Raw genomic sequence first — 14115 nt, 5'->3', positions numbered from 1 at the left:
GAGAGGTGTAAAGCAGGGGGTTAAACACACAGTCTCATAGTGACCTGTGCTGATGAGGTTGTGGAGATGTTGTTGCCAATCTGAACTGACTGGGAACAAACTTTTGTGGATCTGCACCATAATGAGCTGGTCCCCATCACAGGCAGGAGCAGAGAATTCCAGAGATTCAGTACTCCTTTGAGAGAAGAGACTTCAGCACACCTCGATTTTAACTGATTGGCCCCTTAATTTTCAAATAAGTCTCTCTCACTACTGAGACAATCTCAGAACCTACGCTCTAAAGGACCCCTACATGATCAGTTACTATTCGATAACTGAAATGGTGCAATGATTAACTAATAGCAATGACAATCGATATAAAACTGACTGGCGTCTGCAACGCAACAACCGGAGTGTCCAGTTGCTCAAGGGGATATTGAGACCAAGTTTGAAACGTATTGTGGAGGCCAAGTCTCTGGATGCATTCAAGAGAGAGTTAGATAGAGCTCTTATAGATAGCGGGGTCAAGGGATATGGGGAGAGGGCAGGAACGGGGTACAGATTGTGTATGATCAGCCATGATCACAGTGAATGGCGGTGCTGGCTTGAAGGGCCGAATGGCCTACTCCTGCACCTACTGTCTATTGTCTATTGATTAGGTTTGAGGGGATGGTAGCATTGAATGCTGAGCTGCGTCGATAAAGAGCATCCTGATGTTTGTATCTATGCTGTAGAGATGCTCCAGGGTTGAGTGAAGAGACAGTGAAACCGCATTTGCTGCCGCTCTGTTGCGCCGAGAAGCAGATTGTCGCAGTTTCATGCTGCGCATGCGCTTATCGCCGGTGGGCGGAGTTTCCTTCCGTCCGGAGTTTGGGGAAAGTTTTCACCCGTCGAGAGAGGCTCCCGGCTCACCGGTGAGTATTTGCGCCTGTCGCGGAGTGTTGCTGGTCTGATATCGAGCAGTGTCCCCAGTTCAATTCACCGAACGAAAAGAACACTTTAAAACGGAGAAATTGTACTTTCCGGACGCAGGTCCACTTGTAGGAGTTTTTGCCTTGGCCCGTTTAGGCAAGGCAATGAGACACAGATCCGACACTCTCTCTCGTTATGTAGAACCTGTGATTCCTGATCCTTCCTCTATTGAGCGTTACCGCCGCCCACTGCAATGGGAGGATAACAGAGCCAGATCCCGCCTCCCAAACTTACTGTAATTTAAAAAGTTCACCAGGGGCCCATCACTTAACAGTCCTTGAATATCCTGCAAACAAGCTACCCCAGACCTACCCCATAAAACAGAGGAGCAGAATTAGGCTGTTTGGCCCATTGAGACTGCCCCGCCATCACATCATGGCTGATCTAATTTTCCTTCTCCCCATATCCCTTCATGCCCAGACTGATCAAGAATCTATCAAATCTGCCTTAAATACACATTCAGCCTTGGCCTTTACAGCTGCCTGTGGCAAAGCATTCCACAGCTGCATCACTCTATGAGTAAAGAAATTCAGCCTCATCTCTGCACTGAAAGGACGCCCCTGCATTCTGAGGCTGTGTCCTCTGGTCCTAGACCCTCTCAAAAAACGGTATCGAGGACTGAATCAGCGCTCAATATCACTGGCATATCTCGTGAAACTTGTTGTTTTGTGTTACATCCGTAAACATTTTCTAGAGTCTGGTAGCATCCAGGATCGCATAAAAGTCCTGATGAAATATAGCGGCTGTCATGCTGTTTGTAGTTGTATCAATGTGTTAGGCCCGGGGTAGATCTCCAAAGATGTTGACAAACTGAAACTTGAAGCTGCTCGCTCACCCGTCCACTGCTCTTCCCACTGCTCCCCCTTCCTGAAATCCACAGTCAATTCCCTGGTCTTAGGGATTTGAGTGCAAGCTTGTTGTTTTGGTACTGTTCAACCAGCTGACCTATCTCACGGCTGTACCCCACCTTATCACCATCTGACATTCTGCCGACAATAGCTGTGTCATTGGCAAACTTCTAGTTGTCCTTTGAGCTGTGCCTAGCCACACAGTGATGGGTGGAGAGAGAGTAGAGCAGTGGGCTAAGCACAAATCCTTGAGGTGCACCCGTGTTGACTGTCAGGAAGGAGGGGAGCCGTTTCTAATACGCACGGACCATGGTCTCCCAGTGAGAAAGTCAATAATCCAGTTTCAGAGAGAGGAACAGGGGCTCAGGTTTTTGGAGCTTGTCGCTTAGAACTGAGTGTATGTTTGTGTTGAACGTGAAGCTGTAATCATCAAAAAGCAGTCTGATATAGGGTTTACTCTTGTAGTTCCATCTGGTCAACATCTCCCTCCTCTTGATCCAAGGATGTTAATTTTAGGATCATTATCCTCCACTCATTCTATTGACTACACATGGACACCCAGCAGCTGTGCTACAATCACATTATATACAGATAGAGGTACCGTAAATTTGATTTCAGAGGACACTGTTTCCAGCCCTTGGAAGACTCAAGCCTGCTGTTGATATGCAACATGCATGTCCCACCAATGCATATGGCAAGAAAGACTTGATTATTCACAGGCAGAATAGACAGTAAACAATTCTCATTAGTACTGAACCCACGTGTTTTCACGACACTTGACAACAATGTGAATCCTTTTCAAAGGGCAGGTTACATTATTCCCCTGTTGTGAAATGTGGAACTCTGCAGCAACATAAAACCTCCCTTCACCACCACCATCTGTACCCATTGCGCTGTTGGTTGGTGTAAGACTTGTAATGTGACATAAGGGTACCTTGTCTTCGAGCCATTCTTTTACCTGCCCTCCTGATACCTAGTTTGGTACTTGAAGTGGATCAAGTTGTAATAAATTTGTCCCAATCATGGCTATTAACCAAGTAGACTATGTGGCACAATTCTCAGTCTTATGTGTTTCCTTCGTAGTTGAGTCTATATGGTCAATATTCAGGTTTGTTCTATCTTGAAGGGGGTTCACTGCATCCAGACTTACCTGGGATACATCACGAACAATCTGATTGGTCTGGTACTGATCTTGGTAACCTTCTCCAGTAATATCCTGTATTTTCTACCAAAGGAACTGTATCTAGCTTTTTAATTCCGATATAATTAAGGTATTGACAATGAGTACCCCTGAGGCGGGACCAGCTCCCACTAATTCTAATAGTCCCCTTTTCCTTCTATCTTTGACAGGTTTAAACTCTCTCCTGCTTTGTTGCCTTCCAAGAAGGTGAGTAAATAACTGCCTTGTTGCAGGTGACCACCATTATTTTAGTTTGATTAAAAACTACCTGCAGGTGCTGGTATCCTAGAATCAAAGTGACAAATTCGCTCGCATCTTCTAACACTGATACCAACCCCTTGGTTTTACCCTGGGCTCTGGTATCATTTCAGTTACCTCAAGGTGTGGGATGGCTGGTTTTCTAATAGTTTTGAAAAATATGAAGGGTCCTGGGACCTGAAAGAATCACATATCCATGTCCTTTAATGCCATTCCTATTCACTATTCTGGTGTACAATGTCCTCCTGTGAGTATTTTGTAACGACTGAAACGACATTCAAAAAATGCCTGGCGTGACCTCCTCCCACCGATATGCCTCTTGTGCGAGTCACTGTCAGGCTCAATGTTCACATGTGTTTGGTCCCACCTTACCATGGCTATCATTAACTTAAAGCTGTTCAATAATTGGGCCTAAAAGCCAATAATTATTGTTCCCCCTGCGATACTTCATCTTGAGAATTTTATTTCAGAACTGTACATTTCCAGGTTCTGGAAAACAGAAGGTTTTTGTCCACGGCCGTCACACCATTCTCCCCAGCACAGTACAGATATGAGTCCTCTTTCTCCTTTGGTAGACCTGTATTATTCCTTCTGCATTCCGATCTCGCCAGTTTGCAGCAGCCATTCCTTCCCATTTAAAGCACCTTGCTTTGCTAATTCGTCAGCCTTCCTATTCCCCTCGGGATAATTTTGAGTGAACCTTCATGACTGAAACCGTAATGCACGGTTCTCTACTTGACATCCTGTACAGGATATTAACCGTCTACAAAAAAATGCTTCCCCATTGTTTTGTGTCTTTGTTCTTGTGCGTTGCTTTATCTGATCTCCTTCCATTTCCTCCATTTTTGTTTTGATACAAATGGCCTCTGGAGATGATCTGCTATCATATCATGGTATCCGTGCTTTTCTCCAGTACAGGAAGGTTATCTGCAAGGAAGGGAGAAGATTTTAATATGTTTTACAACTACATCTCACCCCTACAGTGTCGGGGCTGACTGCCCAAATCATTTTGACTCGACTACTACCCAGCAGCAGCTGGATAAACGTGTGATGGTGAGGGAATTAACGACAAGCTGCTTTTTGAGCCAGACTAATATTTAAATTAGTAATTTGCATGACAAACATGACTGCATCATAACGCTTTTTAAAGGAAATACAAATGCCAAAATCACTATGTCTAAAGTCTTGAGCAACATATTTTATGTTCTGTAAAAAGAAGCCATTCTTGTGAGTAAAAACAACTTTTAGGATTGTTCCCCAAATATTCCAGTCTTCTAAAATGTTAACTTAAAATTTGTAATTTAACAGTCTACCCATGAGCAATTCCCCTCTGAAATGAGGGCATCTCATATCTGGAATAGAGGTGCAGAAATTTCCATTACTTTAACCTGGATTCCACATGGCCAGTGTGGAATCTGGGTCTCTCTGTGAAACTGTTTCATGGAAAAAAAACATAAAGAAACACTGAACAAAAAGAAATATAGGACAGAACAAAAATCCATGCTTGTAATTTTCTTCTTTCAATACCTTCGTAAGTAACTGCAAAAGTTAGAATGAACAGTTAATTCCCACCATGGAAAACTTCAACATTTCTTTTGGCACCATGTCAGTGTGCATCGGCATTCCTGGGTCCCTTTGTTCTATCGCAGACCTCAGTCCCCTAACACTCACTGTGTAAGTTTTAGCCTGGCTTGTCTTGTCAAAGTGCAGCACCTTGCAATTGTATATGTTAAACTCCACTTGTTATTTTTAAGCCCATTTTCCCAGCTGGTCTAGATCAGTTTACAAGCCTTGGTTGTTTTCTGCACTGTCCACTCCACCCATAATCTTGATGTCATCCACAAGTTTTTGATTCTGTTTGCCCTGTTATTCTTTAATCATTCAAATAGACACTAAACAACAACAGACCCAGCACCGATGCCTGCAGAACACAGGACTAGTGAGTGACACTATTTGCTGGCTCCTCCCACAAGCCCACATTGAATTCTGTTGACTGCTTCATCCTGAATGCTAAATAACGTATCCCTTTTGGGCCAACCACTATGGAGTATTTTGTCATAGATCATGCAGACAACTTTCAGCTTTCTCTGCATCAAACTGCTTGGTAACAGTTTCAAAAACATCTGTAAAATTCATTGGATGTGATCTGCCACTGGCAAAGCCATGTTGAGTACAGTCGGCCCTCCTTATCCGCAGATTCCGCATGCGCGAATTCAACCAACCACAAATCGAGAAAACCTGGAAGTTCTCTTCCAGCACTTGTTGTTCGAGCATGTACAGACTTTTTTTTCTTGTCATTATTCCCTAAGGAATGCAGTATAACAACCATTTTACATAGCATTTACATTGTTTTAGGTATTATAAGTAATCTAGAGATGATTTAAAGTATACGGGAGGATGTGCGTGGGTTATCGTGAATCGGGATAGAAAAAAATCGGAAGTTCTCTTACTAAGTAATTCGGAACAGGTACACCTGGTATTATTTAGCATCAGTTAGTCAAATGTTTGCCTTAGTATATAGTATATATTTTACTTTTCTATGCATATAAAACACTTAAGAAAGTATGCTTCAGTGCCGGACAAACCTAAAACCACAAAACCCAATAATTAAACCACTGCATTGCTTAGTAGTAATTGTAGCTTTCATCGGAGCAGAGCCTTTCTCACTTTATCCTTTAAAATTGTTCCGATCGTTGACCGACGTAGCCTAATGCTTGACCGATGGCGTTTCACCTCTTTCCAATCGCTTTATTATTTCCATTTTATTTTCAATTGTGATCATGATTATTTCCGTGAACAGAAACACTGCTCATTCAGAGCTCTGGCGCCAGGTCCTAACATCCACCGCACTGAGACAGGTCGTATAAGGTCTGTGGTTCCGCTGGGTCCTAAGATCCACCGGATTGAGACAGGTTGAATAAGGGACTTGAGCATCCGCGAATTTTGGTATCCGTGAGGAGTCCAGGAACCAATCCCCCACAGATAAGGAGGGCCGACTGTATCTCCAGTTAGACCCTGTTTCCCCAAACACTTATATATGATGTCCATTATAGTACCTTCCAATAAATATAGAGAAAAATTCTGGATTCCCATCAGTATATGAATGTCTGTTAAGTAGTTCAGTTCATATATCTGTAGCGTAAAAAAACCCAAATTAAAATGTAGTGAGGCTCAGTGCCATTCGGAAATTGGATAGCAGAGGGGAAGAAACTGTTCCTGAATCACTGAATCTGTGCCTTCAGAATCTGTACTTTTTTCCTAATGACAATAATGTGAAAGAGACAGGTCCTGGTTGACAGATTTCCTTAATACTATGGAGGCTAGTGCAGATGATAGAGCTGACTAATTTTAAAAGTTTCTGCAACTTATTTTCATCCTGTGCAGTGTACCCACCCCTCCCCCCATAGCAGACTGTGATGCAGCCTGACAGAATGCTCTCCACGATACATTTGTAGAAGTTTTCGAATGTTTTGGGTGATAAACCAAATCTCAAGCTCTGAATGAAATATAGCCACTGACTTGCCTTCTCTGTAGCTACATAAATATGTTGCATCAAAATTCGAATATGTGGTTCCTTTTTAAAGACAGGATACTTACACTGAATAAGGTAGACCAAACTATTTCACTAGGAGGATGTCTGGAAGCAAGGAAACAAGAAAAAAAAATCAACTTGCCTCATCAAGGGGAGTGTGTTGTGGGATAATGCCGCTCATATCCTTTACGTTCATTTATCTTGAGCAGCAATTACTTGTTCCAATTTTCAGAGTTTATAAAAAATAAACATCTTCAACTAGTTGAGAGATTTGTAAAACAATAACGAAATCAAATGCATCATCAAGGAAAGAACTAGCACTGAGATACACAAACTGAAATGTGAACATTACTCTCGTCAGCTAGAGGACAGATTTAGCCTGTTGTAGAACTGCAGTTGTTACCTTGAAGCTCGTCTCAGGAGAGCAAGTTGATGGGCCTGCTGTACAACATTCCTTAAATGCAATAATCAGGAGCAGACTTGCTTCATCACGTTCTTTTTGCCAAGTTCAGCACAGATACAGAGTAAACATGTACAGTCACTATCTGTGGAAAATAACAAGCGAAAAACAATCAAATACTTATCAAGCAACACACACAAAATGCTGGTGGAACACAGCAGACCAGGCAGTATCTATAGGAAGAAGCACTATCGACGTTTCGGGCCGAGACCCTTCATCAGGACTAACTGAAAGGAAACCCCTTTCCCCTATCAGCTGGAGTTTGCCGTGGGTAATAAACAAGTTGTGTTGTGAGAAGTATAATCTGACTGAAGCTAAATATGGTATGAGGCCTGAGCTCGCTGTACTTCCTCTGAAGCACAGATAGAAGGGCAAAGCGTAGTCAGTGTTATTAGACATGGACATAAGAAAAGTATACACATACAAACAAGTTGGATGAACTCAGCAGGTCGGGCAGCATCCGTTGAAATGAGTAGTCAACATTTCGGGCCGAGACCCTTCGTCAGGACTGAAGGAGGGGGCAGGGGCCCCAAAAGAAGGTGGGGGGAGGGGGGAAAATCAATCAGAGGAAAGATCAAGGTGTGGGGGAGGGGAAGCAGGGAGGGGATAGGATAGAAAACGTTGACTGCTCATTTCAACGGATGCTGCCCGAGCTGCTGAGTTCATCCAGCTTGTCTGTATGTGTTGATTTGACCACAGCATCTGCAGTGTACTTTGTGTTTAGAAAAGTGAGTAAATTGCCAAATTTACTCCAAAAGTCCAAGTTGCAGTGAACAGCTTGATTCCTAGCAATCACTGAGCCTAGGAGGTAGATGTGAGCTTGGTTAATGTTTACCAAACGGAACTGGAATTTACTCAGTGCTTGCTAATTTACCTCTGCAACCATAATGTTGACTTTCTGGGATCAGAATCAGGAGGGTACACACGAAGTAATATACTGAGAGAAGTCACCCACCGTGTTCATCTCAATCACTGTCCGCTCACACTATCAAGACACTGAACAGTAATTGAACAATATGCTCAGAAATTACTAAATTATCAAATGGACAATGGATATGTGACATATTGATTTTTAACAGAATTAGCAGTGTTCTTCCACGATTATAATTAACAAAGTTGCTTAGTACTATATTCCTCCCTGCTGTTGGGAAGATTAATGAAATTGTTCCCCTTCCTTTGCAGTTCTGAACATTGAGCCAGAGATACAGATTTTTAAGGACAGTACAGCCCAGACCATCTCCACACACCTGTGTTTCCAGTGGCAGGAGATTGGTTCACCCCTCTGCACTGATCTCAGTTTCTGAGATGACTGAGACCGGAGATGGGAGGGTGGCAGCAGCTGGGAATTTGTTTCATTTATACGTTTGTGCGATGTGGCATTGTGTGCAAGATCAGCCTCATTTCCTGTTTCTAAATACCCTTGTATTAAATGTAAAACTAAGTCATTTCTCAGAGGACCATATAAATCATCTCCAATGCAGGGGTTTCTTCATGGATATTTGGAAGGGAGGTTCCCTTTTGGAAAGGACAGCCGCCAGCATATTATTTAATTGTTTTCCCTTCATTATCACCAGTATAGGGAGGGTACATTACAATGCTATGTATTATTACCTGCACTGTGGTCAAGAATAGCTCTGTCAAGGCACATAGTTACTGTTCCATCATGATCCTCATACAGTGAGCATAATATACGTAAGCACAATGATGTGGCCATTTGACCATTTGATTCTCCATTGGAGTATGGTGGGTCTACCTGACTGGCAGACGGCAGTATCTGCACCTTGAGAGCTGTGTATCAGACGTGGCTATGAGCAACACTGTGCCCCACAGGGGACTATATTGGACTATGCTGTTTACCCTGTACCCAGCTCGGACCTTACATACAACACTGAGCCATGTCATCTGCAGACATTCTCTGATGTCTGAGCAATAGGTGGATAAAGTGAAGTTGGTAGGATGAGTACAGGGCCCTGGTGGAGGACTTTGTCAAATGGTGCAAGCTGTATCATCAGTAAAACAAAGGAGATGGTGATGGACTTCAGGAAGACTGAGCCAGCACTGCTCCCTGTTACTGTTGTTGGTGAGGACGTGGATGTGGTGAGGATCTACCACTACCTGGGATGCACCTGGATGACAGGCTTGAGTGGAGCACCAACACAGAGGCTGAGTACGAGGAGGGCTAGAGACACCTCTCCTTCCTCTGGAGACTGAGGTCCTTTGGAGTATGCAGGTCCCTCCTTCACATGTTCTACCAGTCTGTTGTTGACAGCACAGTTTTCTATGCGGTGATGTGCTGAGGCAATGGCATCAAACAGGCTCAATGAGCTGATCAGAGAGTCTGGCTCTGTTATATGAGTCAAAGTGGACAAACTGGAAGTTGAGTTAGGAAGGCGGACTGAAATTCCTCACGAATTGTAGGGTGATCAACCGAACAGTAACATTTGGGTCCGATTGTTGAATTCATTAACAAGTCGGAGGACAAGTGTTTCTTTGCCGATAGACACTGCTCCAGGAGGTAACGTTGTCTCCATGGGTCCAGGATAGTGAGCGGCTGCAGGACATTCAGAAGCTGTGATTGCAGTCCAAATGGTTACCCATGACATAAATGGATAGAGCAGTGAAAACCTGCTGGTGTAACCTAGAGAGCACGGAACGGTGTTATAAAATGCCAGTTCAAAGTGACTAATATCTGATTTACCGACCATCTCATACATGGTTGGGTAAAGAAGTGGGAAGGCGGAGCAGATTACTGAGTGGCTGTAGAATAAGGGTGTTGAGAATTATCTACCACAAACTGCTGTAGAGTTGGAGTCATTGAATAAGTTCAAGGTGGAAGGCTTGAAATACCGAAGAATCTGGTGGTGCCGGGGAGAACTGTGATGTGGTCATCAGGGGATTAGGATTATCATGGATTGTATTGACATCATTGCAGACACGGTGCTCTGCTCCCAAACATGGTTCTGCCTTATGTCTGAGAGTAGCAAATCTAACGACGTTCCAATTTAAATGTTTGGGATCAAGACCATAAACAATATGGTAAAACAACAGCATGAGAATGCTGCGACACGGACCTGTGAAGGTGAAGCACTCAGTGTATTTCCTCACGTTCTCAAAGTGGTAACGTGGACTTCCAGCTGGTAATTGATTCTAACCTCTTCCGGAAATCCATGGGTAGGTTAATGCTTCGCCACCAGCTGCTACACTGCTGTTAGGCATTGGTAATCACGACAGAGCTGCTGCAAGGACTGTGGTTTTCTGTGTTGTAATTAAATATAATGGGATGTAATCTGAGTGACTAAAATCTTGACTGACACTGACCTCCGATACCTTCGGTGTGATCTTTTCAGATTCTTCATTTAGGTTTACACATTCTCCATATACCTTCCCAAAACATGTTGGTCAGTTAATTTTTCTCCACAATTGCTACAGTGTCATTAGGTATTGGGACATCATCTGAGTGAGCAAAATCCTGATTGACAGGAAGAAAATTGAGGAACAGAACTTGTGAATGCTTATTGAAATGGCAAAGAACCAGGTATCGATCTTGTCAGAATGGACCTGAGTATTCCAGTGCACACAACACTTGCAAATACTGCAGGCAATGAGGGTTCAATCATAGAGAGCTTTTGATCAGATCACATCACAAGCGTGGAGTGAATTCTGATATTATTTTCTCAAAAAGACGATACCCTGCAGATTGGGAGATGATGTAATGAAAGAATTGGGGTTTAATTACCGGAAGTCGTGTCGGTGTATTGTGAGAGACTAAATGGGCTGAATGTTTAGAAGCCGGAAGGGGCCTCATTAAAATGTTTATACATTTTGAAGTCCCGCACTGGAGCATGTCTGCTGAATGCTTGGCTGGGCAGTCCAGTTGCAAGTCAGACACTGAACAGCCTGTGAGCAGTTTAGCAACAAAATGAGGAGAAATTTCTTCACTCAGATGATAGAAATACTGTGGAACTATCTTCCGTGGCAGGTACGCAAAGGCTCAGGCATAGATCTCATTTAAAACGATGACATTTTTTTTGGGAAGTAAAATATCCCTGGTTGTAGCAAGGGTGAGGAAATATAGAGGAGGCCTGACCCAAAAGAAGGGCAGCAGAGACGATTAGCGGTGATTTATAACTTTAATACAGCGTAACATAACAAGCCACAAGGCCACAGAACAAGAGGGAACAGAAACTGAACACAGCAGGCTGCAGGATAAACTTTAGGGAAGGAGAGTGAAAACTCAGGCAGCCAGTTGAGATCGGCTGGATAGATGAGTTGTTAACAATTGTGGGGTTACATAGGCAGAATAACACTATCATCTGGGTGGAGACAGGGAAGTGCCTGCACGTCTCCAAAGGAGAGTGTAGACCTGATGGGAGGAAATGGGAAAACAAGTTGTGGAGGGAAATTCCATACAAACTTTCTGAAGGTTGTGTGGGTGAATGATGCAAATTAACTTACCACTGCCTCAGTGTTTTTACATTTATACTCCAATGCATGACGAAGTGGGGGGGGGGGGGATCAGTGAAATAGGTTACATTTTTTAAACAGCTTCAAGTATGAAATGTGATGTATTTGAATCATTTGCATACTATAGGGGCCATTGAGATCAGGAGCTGGGTCTGTGATTCTTTCTGCATGATGTGAGGAGAACTTTCCTCTGGAGACTTGCATGGGCTCTGGGATGGGAGGGGTGTGGGGTGAGGTCAGACAATCTGTGATCAGCTAGATTGTGATCCAGAAAGGATGGGTTCTAGGAGATTGGACAGTGTGTAGCCCACTAGGGCTGGGCTCCAGGGGATTTGAAAGTGCTCGAGCAGGCAAAGAGTAGATGAAATGTGCGTAGGAGTTTTCAGGACAATGTTTTTCTTCTCATAATAATTTCCTTATCATCTTATTAATGTTCCATCTATTACAGAGCACCCGGAATTGGAACGCTGATCTCCATTATGGATGATGTCGCAAAGATGACAGAGGATCTTGAGATAGCAACAAGGACGGACAAGGGTGTGTTACAAATGTTTTACAAATATTATTGTGCCTCCTGACAACTGAGCAGCATCTGGCTTGCAAAAATGTATTTTTACAGAGAAGATAAATAACCTGAACTGAGGGAAGGGTAGAGCACAATTACAGCTACAGGGGGAACAGGAACTTTTGAGTAGTTGTCATTAACTGGTCTGCCTAATGTATGAAAAGATATGGGGAGAAGGCAGGAGATTGGAGCTGAGGGAAAATGGATCAGCCATAATGAAATGCCAGAGCAGAGCTGATGGGCCAAATGCTCCAATATCTTATGGTTTTATTAAAACAGGAGACCACACAGAATGAAATGGCTGTGAAAGGCAGGTTAGACACGTTAGTTGGAGCATGAGAGCAATGAGATTAGCCGGAAGAAACGGCCAGTTAGTCTGACGTTAGAGTTTGGGACGATGTTGGAGTCGGTTGTTAACCTTGAGGTCTCAGGGTACTAGGAGGCATATGATAAAATAGGCTGTAGTCAGCCTGGTTTCCTTAAGGGAAAATCGTGACTGGTGGAATTCTTTGAAGTAATAAAAAGCAGGATGGAGAAAGTAGTTGATGTTGTGTTGGATTTTCAGAAGGCCTTTGACAAGGTGCCACAGAAGAGGCTGCTTACAAGCCTCGAGCTCATGGTATTGCAGTTAAAGATTCTGGCATGTATAAAGCAGTGGCTGATTGTCAGGTGGCAAAATGTTGGATTACAGGGTGGGTTTTCTGGTCTGCTGCCGGTGACTAGTGGTATTCCACAGGGGTATGTGTTGGGACTGTTTTTTTTGTGTTATATGTCATTGGTTTTGATGATGGAATGGATAGCTCTGTTGCAGAGTTTGCAGACAGTATGAAGATAGGTGGAAGGGTACGCAGTTTTCAGATTGTAGAGAAGCTACAAAAGGACTTAGTCAGATTTGCAGAATGGGCAAAGAAATCACGATGGAATATAGTGTCAGGAAAAGATACAGGGAGAACCCAGGAGTTTGGAACTGAGAAAAAATGGATGAGCCATGAAGAAAATGCAGAGGACTCGATGGGCCACATGATGTAATTTTGATCCTGTATCTTACGGTCCTATGTCTGCTCCGGGGAGAAATGAAAAAACCAGCAGTTGAAACCAATTCTAAAATTGGAAGCTGGTGGGAAAGTAAGTGTTAGTGTTTAGTGTGAAAAACAACTGAGGTGGAATGTCCTGCTCCTCTGCTCAGTCTATGGACGGAATTAGATTTTTTTAAAACAGATATTTAGTTATTCTGATAGACGTGAGATTCTGAGGAATAGTTATTAATGGTGGTATTGGTAATTGAGCATTGTAAGTACTAAATCTAATCATTTATCAGATGTCAGTGGTGCAAGTAAGGCAGTCGTTGTCTGTCTAATTGTAACTTTGATAACTTCTGATCAGATAGTCAGATGTGATCCCGGTTCCAAAGGATGGAGCCCAGTATCCATAAGGACGGGCTCGGAAGGATCAGGAAATGACAGACAGACAGACAGACATACTTTATTGATCCTGAGGGAAATTTGGTTTTGTTACAGTCGCACCAACCAAGAACAGTGTAGAAATATTGCAATATAAAACCATAAATAATTAAATAATAATAAGTAAATTATGCTAAGTGGTAATAAGTCCAGGACCAGCCTATTGGCTCAGGCTGTCTGACAGTCCAAGGGAGGAGTTGTAAAGTTTGATGGCCACAGGCAGGAATGATATCCCATAACGCTCAGTGTTGCATCTCGGTGGAATGAGTCTCTGGCTGAATGTACTCCTGTGCCTAACCAGTACATTATGGAGTGGATGGGAGACATTGTCCAAGATGGCATGCAACTTGGACAGCATCCTCTTTTCAGACACCACCGTCAGAGAGTCCAGTTCCAC

The 14115-nt window shown here is 43.2% G+C and overlaps 1 pseudogene; it reads left to right on the top strand.

The window, feature by feature from the left end:
- The first annotated feature begins 831 nt into the window (after nucleotides 1–831).
- The window catches only part of LOC140721877 (NACHT, LRR and PYD domains-containing protein 3-like), a 28879-nt pseudogene continuing 15595 nt past the window's right edge, over nucleotides 832–14115 (top strand).

The sequence above is a fragment of the Hemitrygon akajei genome, unplaced genomic scaffold, assembly GCF_048418815.1.
Source record: "Hemitrygon akajei unplaced genomic scaffold, sHemAka1.3 Scf000063, whole genome shotgun sequence".
NCBI classification, from domain to species: Eukaryota; Metazoa; Chordata; class Chondrichthyes; order Myliobatiformes; family Dasyatidae; genus Hemitrygon; species Hemitrygon akajei.
This window is presented reverse-complemented; position numbering and strand designations above follow the sequence as displayed.